Source organism: Trichosurus vulpecula, chromosome 4 (genome assembly GCF_011100635.1).
Source record: "Trichosurus vulpecula isolate mTriVul1 chromosome 4, mTriVul1.pri, whole genome shotgun sequence".
Taxonomy (NCBI): Eukaryota; Metazoa; Chordata; class Mammalia; order Diprotodontia; family Phalangeridae; genus Trichosurus; species Trichosurus vulpecula.
The window spans coordinates 437,104,201-437,123,152 of record NC_050576.1 but is presented as its reverse complement, the minus strand read 5'-3'; positions in this window follow the sequence as shown (position 1 = coordinate 437,123,152).

The window sequence follows — 18,952 nt, the reverse complement described above, 5'->3', positions numbered from 1 at the left end:
AGGCATTGAGCTCCTCCATATCTAGAAAGAAAGAAGGGGATGATGGGAAGGGGAAATGGAGTATTCCTAGCTCCTGCCCCAGGAGTCCTGACTTAAACCAACAGTGGATTGTCTTCTCTCATGTCTTTCATGTGTGATGGGATCTAACAAACTTGAGTCTGGCATCTGATTTTTCTGGGCCATATGGCTTAACTGTTCTCTAGCTCTACTGCCTCTCCCAGAACTGGATACTCTTCTCTTTCTGTTCTCTCACTCCTGTCACTGCCTCTCCTCACACATATTCTCTCTGTGATCCTTTTGAAAGGGAGGAGCTGGTTTATCTATCAAAATCTGGCCCCCATCTACAACATGGTCAGAGCAGCTCCCCAGAGCTAAAGAGAAATAGGAGAGAGCTAATTATGCCTAAGCCTGGAGACATCCATTTCCTCCCTCTTGTTGGCCTTGAACATTCCAAGACAATTTTGTTCTTTTGTGTGTGTATGTGTGCATGTGTGATCTATTTCATGGTTGTAAACAGCCTGGCTGGTTTGCCATTAAAGATAATATATGCATTCATATAATATTTTTTTTTATCCAGCACTATACAAGCCCCATTAAATTTGAGCTACACAATAGCCTTGTGAGCTAGGTAAAATAATCATCATTATTCACATTTTCAGACTAGGATACTGAAACTCACAAAGGGGAAGTGTCCTTCCCATGGTTGAAAAGTTATTGTCACAGTTAAAATTTGATTCCAAATCCATGACTCTTCCCACATTGCCTTTGAACATTTCCCTTTAGGTCTTGGTTTGTGCAGAGGAGGTCATGCCAGAAAGTCCCTCCTGAAATTGAATTCTTCTGGCAAATATCTTCTATATAATTATCCAATGGCTGGTTATTTTGAGTGTCCCTAAGGAATAAGTGAGATAAAATGGGTACATAGGCTTAGAACCCTGACCTCGGCTTCACTAGTAACTGTGATCAAGATCTATAGATGATGCTGGGGGATTCTTTGAACAGAAACTTTTTCCTTTCAGTGTCTTTTAGGTCTTCTTTCCCATATCTTTATCTCCTGTTCTTTAAAGTTATCCATTCCCTAGGCCTGTATATAATGTTTGCAATGCATCTTCTAAACAAATCATTATTATGAAAATTCTGAGGCTCATAAGAGTAAATTGAGGAGAAGACTAACATAGATTTTCATCTGTGGCAGGTATTATAAAGGAAAAGAAGGATTTTCCCTTGACATTTGATCTGTATTTCCCTAAAACTTAGATTTTTGGAGTCATTGATTGCTTTTCTCAACTGAGTCAGAAACCAGGATTATGCCAGAATGAAATTATTAAACATTTAAAAAATCACTTTATGATATCAAATCAATAAAACTATATTGACTAAGAAACCTCCCATAAATGCAATCATACTGTCTCATATGATCATGGTGACCAGGGTCCTGATGGTTAGAATTCCTTTGGTTTGATTATCCAGGATCAGAATGAAAACATTCCGGAAAAATTAAATACACTACCAAGGAAAATTAAACTTCTAAAACATAAGGCCCATCTGAATTTAACAAATTCGATTAAATTCAACAAGTTTTTATTAAGTGGGAAACACAAAGAAAAAAATTTAAATGCCCATTGCCCTCCATGGGCTTGAGTTCCATTAGCAAGTTTAGGTAGCTGATGAGGTTAGGGTTAGAGAGGTCGGTGAGGAGACACAGGGTTTTGCCCACCACAGGGGTTTTGCTGTTAGTGTATGCCTATTCTGTAGCAAATATATCACCAAGAGGGTTATATATAAGACATAGTGCTATGCAATGGGACAAAAAAGATGAGAACAGAAGAGTCCCTGCTCTTTAGCTATTTACATTCTAATGGGAGGAACTAATGGATGACATTCCAATGGATCCAAGTTTTTATCAACTCAGAAGTCAACTCCATTGATGTTTATCTCAACCCACCCTTTCTTGCCTGTGCTGAGTTATGAGGCATATAACAAAATTAAGATGGAAAAAAAGAGAGGGTGTGGTGGGTACAAGTAGAAATATATGCACAAGCCCCTAAGGAACTCATGACTTCAGGAGGCAACCAATACCATTGCAGAGCAGTCTCGTTACTGGAAGTCTGCCTCTAAAAGGGAGCTGAACGATCACCTGTTAAGGTAGTATCATAACTCCTCTGGCTTCGGAGGGGCCAATCATTATTTTAATTAATTAAATAAAGCAGGAATCCTTACTTGTCTAATAACATCTGGGTTTTATGTATCTGATTAGGTTCCAAAGTGTTTTCCATGGATTAGGGGAGTTAGGTTCTTCAGTCTCTATTATATTGAAGAAACTATGTTAGAGCAGTTAAGTTACTTCTTTACTGCATGTCATTCAATGTCTTTTACTCTAGCCTAAGCTGCTTTAAATATGTGTGTGTATGTGTTATATGATTGTACAAGTCTACCCAGAGTTTTCTAAGATTATCAAGCTCATCATTTCTATCATTTCTTATAACACAGTAATATTCCATCACATTCGTGTACCACAACTTGTTTAGCCATTCACCAGTTGATAGGCATGCCCACAATTTCCATTTCTTTGACACCACAAAGAGGCCTGCTAAAACATTTTAGGAAATATAGATAATTTTCATTTTTCCTCTAATCAGCCATGGACATAGGCCAAGTAGTGTTATTACTGGGTCAAAGGATATAGGTAGTTTAAAACCTCTTTGGGAAGAATTCCAGATTGCTCTTCAAACTGGTTGGATCAGTTCACAATTCCACTAACAATATGTCCCAATTTTTCCACATCTTCTCTAACATTTGTCACTTTCCCCTTCAATCATTTTAGTAAATCTCATAGGTGTAACATGATATCTCAAGGCTGTTTTAATTTGAAATTCTCTAACCAATAATGATTTAGAACATTTTTCATGACTATAAATTCCTTTGATTTTCTCAGAAAAAACTGCTTTTTCATATACTTTGACCATTTATCAATTGGGGAATGATTCATTATTCTATAAATTAGACAAAGTTCTTTACATATTTGAGATACGAGACCTTTATCTAAGAAGCTTTTTATACATTTTTCCCAGTTTTCTGCTTTCTTTCCAATCTTAGTTTCATTTATTTTATTTATACAAAATATTTAATATAATATAATTGAAATTATCCATTTTATACCCCACTCTGCTATCTCTTGCTTATTCATAAATTATTAACTCTCTATAAGTCTGATAGACAATATGTTCCATGTTCTTCTAATTTTCTTGTAACGTCTTTTCTTATATGTAGGTGACATATTTATTTCCACTATATCTTGGTAAATGGTGTAAGATATTGGTCTATGCCAAACTTCTGCTGTATTGCTTTCTAGTTTTCCCAAAAATTTTTGCCAAAAAATGAATTCTTATCCCAAAGTCTCTAGACTTATCAAATACAAAGTTACTATATTTGTTTACTGTTGTAAAAGTTACATCTACTCTGTTTCATTGATCTACCTTTCTATTTCTTAGCCTGTACCAGATAGCTTCGATAATAACTGCCTTATAACATAGTTTAAGATCTGGTCCTTTACATTTTTTATTAGTTACTTTGATATTTTTGACTTTTTGTTCTTATAAATGAATTTTATTATTCTTTTCTAATTCAGTAAAATAATTCTTGGTAATTCAATTGGGATGCTGTTGAATATACAAATTAGTTTGGGTACGATAGGCATTTTTATTATATTGGCATTCATAATATTCATAAAAACCACCAAATTGACATCTAGTCTTTGCTTTGAGACAATAAAGAAGAAGGATCCCATTACTTGATGAGGCAGCCCATCCCAATTTTGTATAGCTCTAATGGTCAGGCTGTTTTTTGTTTGTTTTGTTTTTGTCTCTGAAGGTTTTATCCATTGATAGCCCATCAGTTAACAAACATTTATTAACCACTTACTACATGTCAGGCACCGTGCTACATACAACATGATGAGCAAAAAGAACTCCTGTCCTACGTGTCAATGGGGGAGATAATATGACCACAACTAGTTATGGGGGTATTCTGGGAAGATGACAGTGAAGTCAGTGAAGTCAGAAATTCCTAGGATCTCCAGATTTCCTCCACCAACAGACAGAAAATTTCCATAAAATGAATGGAAACCAGCAATCATAAAGGGATAATGCAGTTTTCCTCCTGGGACAACTTTAGAAGACCTTGAGAAGACTCCAGGGGATTAGATTTGGCCTAAGTGAGGTGTTAACATCTCCAGCCTGACTACACTGCATCAACAAACAATAGGCCCTGAGAGAAGCAGAAAAGGCTTCAAAAAATTTCATACAAGCTTTCACATCATTCTCAGTCTCAAGAAATTTCACTTCAGGAGCTCAAAACATCAGGAACTTTCACCTCAGGAACTTTTATCTCCAGACATTCATCTAAAGACCAGCAGATGGACCAGTGAGGGAAAATTAAAGGATATACTGCTGTTTCTGGAAGTCATGCCTAATAGTGCTGATCACATTTGAGCCCCAGCTGTTTCTGTGTGTGAGGAGGAGCAAACACAGGCCAGGTGAGGGTAGTACCTATGGGAGCAAGAACATTTTGGAGACAGTATGGCTTAGGGAGCATAGGGAAGGGAGACAGGAATCCCTGAGACAGAATTCAGAAAACAAGAGTAAGATGGACCTGAGTACTAGAGCAATATTACTCACAACTTGGGATTAAAACTTGATAACACTAATGTTAAGCTGTTAAAAATAAGATAAGAAATTCAAAATTAAAGGATGCATAAGCAAAGAAAAAAAACGATCATTGATAGCTACTTTGGTGTAAAAGTAGGTCTGAGTTCATATTCAGAGGAAGATCGTGAGGTTAAAAAAAGCCACTCCTGCCCTAAAGAATAATGTTAAATGGTCACAAGACCAAAAAGAAATATTAGAAGAACTTAAAAATGAGTTCAAAAATCAAATAAGATAGAATGAGGAAAAATTGGAAAAAAATAAAATGTATCCAAAAAATTATGAAAAGAAATTTAACCAATTAGAAAAGGAGATACAAAATCTTAAAGAAGAAAACAACTCCTTGAAAACCGTAATTCAGCAAGTTGAATCAAACGTTATAAGACACCAAGATGTAATAAAACTAGAAAAAAAAATTGAAGAGAATCTGAAACATCTCATCAGAAAAAAACAATTGATCTGGTGAAGAGGTCAAGGAGAGATAACAAGAGAATTGTCAGACTACCTGAAAGTTATGATCAAAAAAAGAAACTGGATATAATTTTGCAAGAAATTATTAAGGGAAATTGCCCTGAAGTTCTAGAACAAGAAAGTAGAGTAAAAATCAAAAGAATTCACTGATCACCATGTGAAAGAAATCCTAGGAGGAAAATTTACAAGAATGTTATAGCCAAGTTTCAAAATTCCCAAGTTAAAGGGAAATTATTGCAAACAACAAGAAAAAAAATTAAAAAAAAACACAGAAAAACAATACCAATTTTATAAGACCTAGCAGCTTCTACCCTAAAAGGCCGTAGGTCTAGGAACATTTTATTTCAATGAGCAAAGGAGCTGAGGTTGCATCCAAGAATAACCTATCCAGTGAAGTTGAGTATGGTCCTGAATGGAAAAAGAAATGAACATTCGATTAACTGAAAAACTTTGAGGTATTTGTAACCAAAAGATAAGGACTCAAAGGAAAATTTGATATAAAAGATCCAGAAGAAAGATAATGAAAGATTAAGTATAAGACACTGATAAAGATTAAACTATTTACTTATGATATATACAAATGTTATTAATATTCTTAAAACTGTTATTGTTACTAAGTAGTTTGAAAGATAGGTTGTGGCAGAGTTGTGTATAATGAGGCATTTCTAAAACCCAAATTTAGGCAGGAAGAGGTAAAAAGAAGCAATTATCTCATTAAAAAGTGGCATAAAAAGGAAATTATAGATAGGAAACGGGCTGGGGTAGACAACAAGTAATGTTGGAACCTTACTCTCATCTGGGTTGAAGAGAAAACAAATTGCACATTTGAAGAGGATTAGAAGTCTTCTGAACTACTAGAGAAGTGAGAAAACTGGGGGACTGGGTGAGGGACGGACTTTCAAAAAGGATATATAGAATAGAATGGGAGGGTGGGGGAGAAGATAAGGGAGGGAATTTTAGAGGGGTTGGTAAAATTAGGAATAATAGGTTAAGGGGATAAATAAGGTAACAAGGGTAGGGTAAAAAGAAACACTGAGGAGGAAAATAGAGAGCAAAAATAAGATAGAGGGAAATTCACAAACAGTAATTATAACTTTTTCAAATCTATAAGAATATGAATAATTCCCCAATTGATAAAAAAACAGGTAGTTTTCCAATGAAGAAATCAAAACAATTTGTAGCCATATAAAAATGTTCTAAATCATTATTGATTAGAGAAATGAAGATCAAACAACCTTGAGATATCATTGTATACCTACCAGATTGGCTAAAACGATTTAAGGGGAAAGTGACAAATGTTGTTGGAGGGGATGTAGAAAATTTGGGACACCCAATCATTGTTTGTGGAATTGTAAAATCATCCAACCATTTTCGAGAACCGTCTGGAATTATGCCCAAAGAGTTATTAAATTACCCTTTGCAATACAATTACTTGGTCTATTTCCAAAGATGAGTAGTGAAAAAGAAAGTAAAATAACCTATATGTCCTAAAATGTTTATAGCAGCTCTTTTTGTGGTGTCAAAGAAATGGAAATTGTGGGGATGTCCATTAATTGGGGAGTAGCTGAATAAGTTGTGGTATATGAATGCAATGGAATATTACTGTGTTATAAGAAATGATGAACTCAGTTATTTGAGAAAAAACATGGAAACACTTGCATGAGATAATGAAGAGCAAAATGAGCAAAACCAACAGAACATTGTCCACAGTAACAGCAATATTGTTTTAAGAATGACTTTAAGTGAATCAATTATTTTGTCTATTATAAATACCCAAATTAACCATGAAGGACGTGTGAAGAAAGATGCTATCTGTATCCAGAAAAAGAACTGACAAATTGAAATATTTATAGAATTATTTTACACACACACACACAGACACACATGTATCTATGTACATATTATGTACATACATATATACACTATTTGTATATAATGGTAGCCATCTCTGGGGGGAGGGGAAGGGAAGAAAAAAAAGAAAAAATATACAATTGTATTGCATATTTGAAGAGAATAGCCAGTTGTGCATGGAAGATTTGCAGTTTCATGTTCAATCATCATTTTTTTTGTATTGTACTATGTTATGGAAATACTTGTTTTATAATGTAAATTAAAAATTAAATTAAAAAACCTAGTTATATAAGATACCTACAGAATATAAGGAAGCTAACCTTAGAGAAAAAATGCATAAGTGGCTGGGAGACCAGGAAGATCTCCTCCAAAATATGTCCAGTATTTGAGTGAGTCTTGAAAGGAATCATGGATATTCTTAGTTCTTCCTCCTTCTGCAAAGTAGAATTATTCTAATCCATCTTTCTCATGACTTCAAAGACTTGAAGACAATTACCATATGGTCTTTCTTGAGTCTTCTCTTCTCCATGCTAAACATCCCCAGTTGTTTTAACTGATTGTCACATTCCATAGAGTGAACATTTATGAATTGCCATAATGATGGCCTTCTTCTGGATAGGCAGTATAACACTGATTAATTTTCTTTCTAAAATTCAGTGCCACAAATGAACCAAATACTCCAGCATATAACGGGAATATTGTCTTCTTCTTCCTGGAGGCGGAAACTATCATAAAGCTGCTTATATGTCCATTACCTTTGGAATTGCCACGCTGTACTGCTGACTCATATTGAGTTCAAAGTTTAATAAAACACTTTTTTCCCCCAACAAACTCCTCTTCAACCCTTCTTCTTCTGTGTTGTGGAATTGTATTCCTGAACTGAAGTCTAAAATTTTACCTTTTCCCCTGCTAAATTTAATCTTATTAAGTTCAGTTCAATGTTTTCAAATTGCCAAGAAATCTTTGGAGGCAGAATTTGTAATCCAGTAGGGCAATGGTCTCTCCAAGCTTTCTGTTGTTTGAAATGGTGATTAGAATAACATCTTTGTCTTTTTCCCAGTAAGTGATAAGCATAAAAAATAATATATAAACAAAGAGAAATATTGGTGAGCAGTGAAACAAATTCATATTTGATAAAGGTCTAGGTAAGATTGAAAGCTACATCCCAAAGTGGTCCTAGAACCACTGAACCCTTTGAGTAAATGAAGTTCTATAGGCTTAGAATGTCCTTTATGAAAGAAGCATAGAGTATTATTGGACAGTCAGGAAGTGCTGAGGACTCAGGCAAATCTGACTTCTAATCCCACCTCTACATTTTACTAGCCGTGTGTCCCTGTTAAAGTCACTCAGCTTCTTTGGGTTTCAACATCCTTGTCTACAAAACGAAAGTGTTAGACTCAGGGGAAACTTAGGTCCTCCAATGCTCTGAATCTCTGATCCAAAGTCTTGAATCTCTTATTATGCTTGTGTTTTCCACATCATCATCACAAAATTTCATCCTTTTCCATTTTGTTTAGTATTATTTGAAAGCAATTAATTAATAATTATTTTCCTGGTGAAAAATATGCCAAATCTTATTTACATATTTATTTCTAAATGGAATAGTCAAGTATTTGTAGTGTTACGCCTTTCCTAAACCTATTCTGTTAAAGTTCAAAATGATGAATGCCTCTAATATGTAATGAGGTTTTATGGTTTTCCATGGTCTGAGTGTCATGCTTTCTGGAAGAACAACAGCAGAAGTCAATTGAATATATTTATAAAGCAGTGTAATTGTTTTAAAGTCAACAAATGAAAGTTCAACATATCACTTCTCAAGATCTGTTTAAAATAAATGAAGATTGCAACAATTGATCCCTCAGCTCCTCTCCCTTCCTTCAGCACTAGAGCTTTGGCTAGTAGTTGTGGGGGAAGGTGCTATTATTTGATGATAAATACAACACATTTGTATGTTCCAGATGTCACCACAGTTTAAACCAACTAACAAGTGGTACATCGGCATCTATAGACTGAGGAAAAAATATAGAGATTTAGAAATATGGAGAGATAGAGCTATAGCTATAACATACATACATACATTTAGAGATCTATATAATAAAAAATAACTACATGTTGATATAGATAAATCTATATTTATATATGATATAGATATAGATCTACATATGCACACATAGATCTGCATATATATAGATATAGATACAGAAGTTAGATATAGATAATATCCATCTATATATGTATCTACATAGATATATATAGGTATCCATATCTACATACATATATGTGCAGATATAGATATAAATGAAATGATAGACATATAAATATAGAAGGTACATTTATCCAGATTGTACATATATACACATATAATATGCATGCACATGTGTATAACATGTATAAAACATATTTATACTTTCAAAAGATGGGCATAGATGTTCAGAGAATTAAGGTATGGGGTATCACAGTCTCAAATGTAGAGGAAGGATCAATAGATACAGTGATGAAGACAGAAACAAAAATTGTTTGCGGTTGAGAGTATACTGTTGGTGAACTTACAGGGAAATTCAGTCTTATAGTCAAGATGGAAATCATGTTATAAGTGGTTAGGTAAGAATTGAAGAGATAGTGAAGAAATAAAGAAGACAAGGGAAGAGCAATCCCTCATTCAAAAATATTAGCCATGAAAGAAAAGCAAGACAAAGAAAGGCAAGAAGCATTTATTAAGTGCTTATTATCTTTTAAGCACTAGGAGATGAATAGAAGAAAAAAACAGTGTGTCTGCCCTAAAGAAGCTTACATTTGAATGGAAGAAGACACAAAATGTGATCAAAATTGCAGGGTAGAGAGAGAGAGTGGGAGAAGGGAGAGTACTCCTACTCTAGGAATGGTGTAAAATATCTATCTCAAGAGTCTGAAGCAGATCATAGGAGGAAATAAATGATGACTGGCTTAGGCCATCCCCCAAAATGGAAGCCACAAGAAGAGATGACCAAAAGACCAAGGGGAGAGGGGAAGAATAAGGCCAGAGAGACAGATGGATGTTCCAGGGTTAGAAGACTCTAGGGGATATGGGAAGTGCCAGGATAAGAAGGCAGCTGAGGCATATTGATGAAGTTTTGAATGTCGAATAGACAGCCAGATGGGGAAGGAGGGATATTCTGGGCCCATCTCCAACATGGAGGCACCTGGTAAAACTAATAATGGAGGGAGAGATATACGACTTTATTTGGAAAGAATAATAAAGCAAGTTAAATGTCTTCCCTCCAATATAAAGTGTATTGAAAATTTTTACATTTGGCAAAATAAAACTATTGGATAATGAGATGTTAAAGACACACTGAGAAGGACATAAAGTGTCTTTAAAGCAGTGGCATCAAATTTAAATAGGAACAGGGGCCACTAAAATCTATGTAAGGTTCTTTGCAGGCAACATATTGATTTAGAAAACCAAATATGATAGGACCTATGTTCCATTGCATTTTTATTTATTTTGATAAATATTTCACAATTACATTTTAATCTGAGTCAGATTAAATACAGGAATTTTGTGGGCCATGTGTTGGACAGCTCTGCTCTAAAGGAAAGAATATTACACATGGGAGGTAGATACTTGGCTTCATTTTTTTTACACTGACAGTAATTCAACATGTATATATTTGATAAATGACTGTTTCCTCAGGGTATCTCTTTCCCCTTCTATTAAAAGAAGACTTTGAAGTGGATGATTTCTATTATCTGATCCAGGTTGGGAATTCTGAAAAATCTTATTCCAGAGGTATCCAAGCAAAGCAGGTGAGATATATAAACTAAATCACAGCAGAAACCTGAACATAAAATGTAAAAATTTTCAAGAAACCCAGAGGAAATAATGATTTTTATCCTGGTAGCCATGCGATGAAAGGGCTAACAAATGGAGAAGAACATTATTTGCTGATATGCGTAGAACATGGCATCTGTGAAGACCAAGGCTTCTATACTCAGAGATAAGGTCAGAGGAAGTCAATGGTAAAAGGTATGAGACAAGTCCCTTCACTGCTCAAGTCTTTGGTTTCCTCATAAAATGAAGGTTGGACTCTGTGACCTTGAAAGTCTCTTCCAGCTCAGGAGTTCTAGGATCCCCACCCCTCCCCCCAGCTCTGCCAAACCCAGTCTTTATCTAGGAACTGAGAACTCAAGATAAAGATGAGGAGCTACAGAAGCAGCTTTTAACAACAACCGCAGCAAGAACAAAAACAAGGGGGCACAGAGGCATAAGAAGAGTATAGCAGTGATGAGCACCTTAACCTGGTAGGAGCCTTCTAGAATTCTCTATCTCTTGCAAAAGAGAGCAAGTGAGAAACTTAATGAGCTGATCATTTCAATCTTTGAGAGAATCAAAGAAGTCACTAAGGCAACTGCTCTTATGGACCTGGGAATTACTGTTAAGAAACAGAAAATAAACAAACAAGAAAGATTGCACTGTGATTAAAGGGCTTCCCTTGCTGTCTGAAAGACATGGATTCAGTTCTAGCTAAGAAGGATGCTGGCTTTGGCACACTGGACAAGTTATATCACTTCTAAATGTCCCAAAGAAATCTATAACACTTCACTTGTGGAACAGGTGATAATTTTCATTGACAGAGGACAATTCCTTCCTAGGCATATCTTAAAGTAAATCATTTGTAAAGATGAAAAAGAAAGAAGAGAAGAAGGGAAGGAGGAAAGGTGGAAGGAAGAAAAAAGAAAAGAAGGAAGGAAGGCAGATGGAAGAAAGAAGGAAGGAAGGGAGGAAGGGAGGAAAGAAGGAAGGAAGGAAGGAAGGAAGGAAGGAAGGAAGGAAGGAAGGAAGGAAGGAAGGAAAAAGGGAAGGAAAGAAGGGAAGGGATATTTTTTAAGGAGACAAACATTGCCAGGTAAAAATGATGGAAACTTTGGAAGAGAGTGATGGTGGAAATTTAGAATCCATGATTAATAAGGAGGGTGGATTTCCAGGTACAGTCAAACATGTATTCTAGACTTAGAATGAACAATGTTCAAAGAAAGGATGGGTCAGATTCCATGATACAAAGATCTACAGGAAAAGTTATAGTGAAAACTGACTTAGATACAAATGGGATAAGATACTCAGAATGAAATACCAAAAGCAAAAATAAAAATGATTCTTTTTTAAATTTTTTTTAATTTTTAAGCTATTTCTTTATTTAATATTTTTAGTTTTCAGTATTGATTCTCACAAGAGTTTGAATGACAATTTTTTTCCTCATTTCTATCCTCCCCCCACTCCAAGATGGCATATATTCTGATTGTCCTGTTCCCCAGTCAGCCCTCCCTTCTTCATCCCACTCCCCACCATCCCCTTTCCCCTTAATTTCTTGTAGGGCAAAATAGATTTCTATGCCTTATTGCCTGTATATCTTATTTTCTAGTTGCATGCAAAAACGTTTTTTTGAACATCTGCTTCTGAAACTTTGAGTTCCAAATGCTCTCCCCTCTTCCCTCCCCACCCACCCTCCCTAAGAAGACAAGCAATTCAACATAGGCCACATGTGTATCATTATGCAAAACCCTTCCACAATACTCATATTGTGAAAGACTAACTATATTTTGCTCCTTCCTATCCTATCCCCCTTTATTCAATTTTCTCCCTTGACCCTGTCCCTTTTCAAAAGTATTTCCTTTTGATTACCTCCTCCCTCTATCTGCCCTCCCTTCTATTGTCTCCCCTTTTTACTAATTTTCCTTCTTTCCTGTGGGGTAAGATACCCAACTGAGTGTGTATGTTATTCTCTCCCTCAAATCCAATGAGAGCAGGATTCATTCATTCCCCCTCACCTGCCCCCTCTTCCCTTCCTACAGAACTGCTTTTTCTTGACACTTTTATGTTAGATAATTTACCCCATTCTATCTCACCCTTTGTCCCTCTCTCAACATATTCCTCTCTCTTCCCTTAATTTGATTTTTTTTAAGATATCATCCCTTCATATTCAACTCACCCTGTACCCTCTCTCTCTCTCTCTCTCTCTCTCTCTCTGTCTCTGTCTCTCTCTCTCTCTCTCTCTATATATATATATATATATGTGTATATATAAGTATATATATATGTACATACATATATTTACATACACACACATGTGTGTGTGTGTATAAATATTCCCTTCAGCTACCTTAATACTGAGGTCTCATGAATCATACACATCATATTTCCATATAGGAATGTAAACAAAACAGTTCAACTTTAGTAAGTCCCTTGTGATTTCTCCTTCTTGTTTACATTTTCATGCCTCTCTTGATTCTTGGGTTTGAAAGCCAAATTTTCTATTCAGCTCTGGTATTTTCACTGAGAAAGCTTGAAAGTCCTTTATTTTATTAAAAATCCATATTTTGCCTTGGAGCATGATACTCAGTTTTGCTGGGTAGGTGATTCTTTGTTTTAATCCTAGCTCCAATGACCTCCAGAATATCGTATTCCAAGCACTTCGATCCCTTAATGTAGAAGCTGCTAGATCTTGTGTTATCGTGATTGTGTTTCCACAATACTCTAATGGTTTCTTTTTGGCTGCTTGAAGTGTTTTCTCCTTGATCTAGGAGCTCTGGAATTTGGTGATAATATTCCTAGGAATTTTCTTTTAGGAGTTGTTCAGGAGGGGATCGGTGGATTTTTCCAATTTCTATTTTACCCTCTGGCTCAAGAATATCAGGGCAGTTCTCCTTGATAATTTCTTGAAAGGTGATATCTAGGCTTTTTTTTTATCATGGCTTTCAGGTAGTCCAATAATTTTAAAGTTGTTTCTCCTGGGTCTATTTTCTAGGTCAGTGGTTTTTCTAATGAGATATTTCACATTGTTTTCCATTTTTTCATTTCTTTGGTTCTGTTTTCTCATATCTTGATTTCTCATAAAGTCACTAGCTTCCATTTGCTCCAATCTAATTTTTAAGGTAGTATTTTCTTCAGTGATCCTTTGGACCTCCTTTTCCATTTGTCTAATTCTGCCTTTCAAGGTATTCTTCTCCTCATTTGCTTTTTGGAGCTCTTTTGCCATTTGGGTTAGTCCATTTTTTAAGGTGTTATTTTCTTCAGTATTCTTTTGTGTCTCCTTTAGCAAGTCATTAACTTGTTTTTCATGGTTTTCTTGCATCACTCTCATTTCTCTTCCCAATTTTTCCTCTACTTCTCTAACTTGCTTTTCCAAATCTTTTTTGAGCTCTTCCATGGCCTGAGACCAGTTCATGTTTTTCTTGGAGGCTTTTGATGTAGGCTTTTTGACTTTGTTGTCTTCTTCTGGCTATATGTTTTGGTCTTCTTTGTCACCAAAGAAAGATTCCAAAGTCTGAGTCTGAATCTGAGTCTATTTTCAGTACTTGGCCATGTTCCCAGTCTTGACTCCTGAGTTTTTCATTCAGGATATGACTGCTTGTAGAGAAGAATAGTTTGTCCCAAGCTTGAGGGACTGTGCTGTTGTTTTCAGAGCTATTTCTACACAGTAAGCTCTGCCACACCTGCATGCCTCCTCCCCCAAGAACTGCCACCCTAGACTATGATTCAGATTTTAAGCAGGCTCTCCATTCTTGCTCTGATCTGCCACTTAATTCCTCCCAACAGGTGGGCCTGGGGCCAGAAGCAAATGCATCTGTAGTTCCATAGCTGCATCACCTCTAGTGCCCATGGGGTGGTGGCCAAACCGTGAACTCCCTTCTCTCTGTCCCTACAGTTTTTCTTGCTGACCTTCTCCTTTGTCTTTGGTGTTTGTGGTTTGAGAAGTCTGGTAACTGCCACAGCCTACTGATTCAGTGTGCTACCATCTGTTCCACCCTGCTCCCAGTGTGGTTGGTCTGGGCACAGCCCATGCTGGACTCTGCTCCACTCTGCTCCCAGCTCCATGAGATAGACCTTACCCTGTGACCATCCAGGTTGTCCTGGACTGGAGTCCTGTTTCCCTCTACTTTTCTGTGGGTTCTGCAGTTCTAGAATTTGTTCAGAGCCATTTTTTATCAGTGTTTGGAGGGTCCTGGGGGAGATCCCTAGACAAGTCCCTGCCTTCCAGCTGCCATCTTGGCCCTGCCCCGCAAAAATGATTCTTATGAGAAAAAAAAAAAAGCATACATGTCCAGGGCAATAATGTAGCTCTAAAGAGAACTCACAGACCAAATTCATGAAAGAAAGAAGGGAGGGAGGGATAAAGGGAGGAAGGAAGTAAGAGAAAGAAATAATGAAAGAAAGAAAGAAAGAGAGAGAGAAAGAAAGAAAGGAAGGAAGAAAGAAAGAAGGGAAGGAAGGAAGAAAAAAGAAAGGAAGGAAGAGACATTCAGGGGATCCTCCTAAAAAGTCCAATTTTAATAGATTACCTGGGTTTGGAAGTCTATGCCTATGGGAGCACCAACCACAGTATGTATGGAGAGGGTTATTTTCAGAAATTTGTTTGTTAGGTGCTGAATTCTTCAGTAATTGTGACTCATGAAGCAAATAATTGTAAAGATCCACACCAACACACAGAGAGACAGTCCAGATTTGTGCAGCTCTCTTCCCCTTCTGCGCTGTTGATAACTGAATAGTGGAAAAGAAAACAAAGAAAAGTAAAAAAAATACTATATTTAGAATTTGAGTTAGTTCATGGAAGTTAATTGAATTTATCATTCTTTTTAATTTTAGATCTTCCTCCAATGATAAACAAGTTGGTGCACTATTATAGAAATGCAACCACACCCCCTTTGCTATGATTATAAATGAAGCCTGAAGCCATAAACAAATGGCAGTTGAATGGAAAGAAATTTTGTGGACTCTCCTTAGATAAGAACCAGAATGACTTGGGGGAAGTAGACTGATCAAGACGAAAGGTAACCCAAAAGCTTTGCTTGCACAACGAGACTATATTGTGTTATGTTGCTCATGAAAACCTGAGCAAACATACTATAAGGAAAATAATTGTCATTTAAGTGACCATGACCTCGAAGAGAATGAGCAACAACAAAAATCTCTTTAAAAGTTGAGCCAGTCTTCCAAGTAAAGCGGTATATGTTACTCAGTACTTTTCCTAAGAAGGCAGGCACAAGGAAGGAGGGTGAAAATAAACCTAATATGTGTGGGTATTAAGAAATTAGAAGGGCTAATAGCTTGTTGACAGCTCAGAAGCTTCAGGCCTTGCATGCCATGAATACTTTCTTCAGAAAATGAGCCGGACGGTCCTGGAAATGAGCATTAAATAACATCACGAAACCAGTGAAATGGATGATATCTGATCAGACTGGAGGAAATGTTTGAATACTGATGTGGGAGTCATCTCAAAATTAACTGTCAGTGTACATTCAGATCATCATTTGGTTAAAGGTCAACATCAACGCTAAATTATATGACAAAAATGCAAAGACCCTGAGCAGTACCAACATAGAAGCTTGAACTTGACCTATTGAGACAAGCTCTTCCCTTTGAAAAATGGAAAGTGGATCAAAGTAAAAATGTCACCTCTGTTTATTTCCAGTTCTTAGAGAAATTTTCCTTATGTAAACCCATGATGAACACAAAGAGGTCCCCAAACCCAGAGATGATCGAAGCAAGACTAGTGATCTCTTCCACTAAAGGGATTCAGAACCTGGTAACCTGAGCTTGCCTGGGAATGAAAATAATAATAATACCAAAATTGGTTTTAGTTTCCCTTCCTGGCAACAGATCTGTCTGAATGGTATGGACCACCTATGTTGGCTTCGTTCCTGTGGACAAGGTGAGAAAGAGGATCTGCTCATGCCCCTATGCAAATGAGTGCCAGGCTGAGCTTTCCACATCCAAACAATGCTATTTACCAAATGATTATTTCCTACAAAATGGGAGGGATACATATATGTGGCCTTTTTGGAAAAGTGCTACATTTCAGTTCAGAAGCCATAGAATTTGTGACCTTGCTCTTCCATTGTAACCTTGACCAAAGTTGTTTCAATTGTTTCCTCCTCTCTAAACTGCACAGACTAACAGCCACCCTACCTACTTACAGGGTTGTGGAAATCAGTGGACAGAATATGGGGAAAGCACCATGTAATCCTTGGTATATGTACATGATGGGATTTCAGACTCTTTGGAAGTAAAGATAAAAATCTGAATTCAATCCTTTGTCATATTCAGAAAAGTCTAAATCCATAATAGGGCCTCTCCCCACACTGGATTTGCTGGTTTTTCTTTTGAATCAGCCTCTGAGCTGTTTTATCTTCCAGAAGCTTTATCTGAAGAGCACTGAGGATATAAACAACAATAGAGAGAGACACACAGAGACAGAGACGGAGACAGAGATAGAAATGAGAGAAGGGGAGAGACAAAGAAAGAGAGAGACAGACAGAGAGAGACAGAGACAGCAAGACAGACAGAGAGAGAAAGAGAGAGACAAGGAGACAGAAAGAGACAGAGTCAGAGAGAGAAACAGTGTGCTACACACACACACACACACACACACACACACACACACACATACACACACACAGAAGTCAATTTAAGATAGTCTAAGTAGGAAGACAGCTCTACTAAGTGGAGAATATCAGGAAAATGATGACAAGGACAACAACATCCCATGGGGTTTCATCCTCAGCTGACACATTGACAGGGCCATGCATTCTGAGAGGTGAACTGTGGAGAGAGGGCATTTAGGCAGTGGGAACAGACTATTGAAAGACAGTATTGGAAGATCAGATGCTATGTTTGGGAAACAGCAAGTGAAACAGCTTGGCTGGAACATAGCATGCATGAAAGGGAGTAATATGAAGTCGATCTGGAAAGTTAATGACAGCCAGATTGTGGATGCCTTTAAATGCAAGCTGAGGTGTTTGTATTTTATCTTTAAGGAAAGAGGGAGCTACTAAAGTCTTCTGGGTAGATGGGTAACATGGTTACACTAGATTTCAAACTCAGGATGGGTCAATATTTGAAAGTGAAGAAATTATCTCATCCAATATACATCTCTTCGTACTTGCATCGAGTAGCCTTAGAGAGATGGCAGGGGCATTGGAAGGTTCAGTTCCCCAGGCTTTCAGAGAGCTTGCCAGAACTTGAATTTAGTTCCTACTTCCTGAAGCCTCTGTATCCACCATACTGATTGCTTGCTGCCTCCCCAGTGGAACTTCAGATTGCATTAAGAGGAGATCCCTTTTTTCTTCACTTTTGTCCCCTCCAGTGGTCCTCATGGAACCTGGGATTTTTGCCATCTTGTTCACACCCTCTAGCTTGTTGATGTCCTTCCACAAATGTGCTTCTTCAATGAACTACAGGTTTCACAAGTGGAGTAGCACAGAACAAGCCCATTCTTTCTGCTGCATGATTTCCCTCCACTTGTCTGAAGAGTTGAACATTTCTCCTTCCCCAAGTTTTCCCTTTTCCAAGATCATTATTCTCAGTTGATTCTTCTGTTACTCACATAGACAGAATGTATTTCCCTTCATTGTCTGAGTCTTGCTGTTCTTGATGCCCTCATCATCAGGTGCCCCTCACCCTGACTAAACATAGTAGATAGAACTTTGGCCTTCAGTCAGGGTCGACCAATGTTAGGGACAGTCCAAATTCTGCCTCCTCTAAACATTCATCCTTGTATCTATGTGCTGATCTAGTCAAATTCATGTCTATATTAACACATTAAGGAAGAGCCAAGTTGTGTGACAACAAATAGCTGCTATTAATGAGTACCAAGGATTGTACCAGCTTCCACCCACCCACCCTCCACCTCCCCAAACTAAGCCTGGTGAAAAAAGTAGGGCTTAAGTTAAAAGCTGATACAGTAAACTTCAATTATAAGGAAGATGGGTTTGGATGGAAGGCAAGGGCAAGAAAGCCAAGTGAGGCCTCTTCTTGCTTAGGCTGAACAGCTCCACAGTCTTGAATTTCTGGACAACTTTTCATGTGTTCATCTGGGTTGGGTGTACTGTAGGGAATTTTGACATATTGGGCCATGCTGTGAGCTGTCTAGTCAATGGGGAAGCTGGGGAGG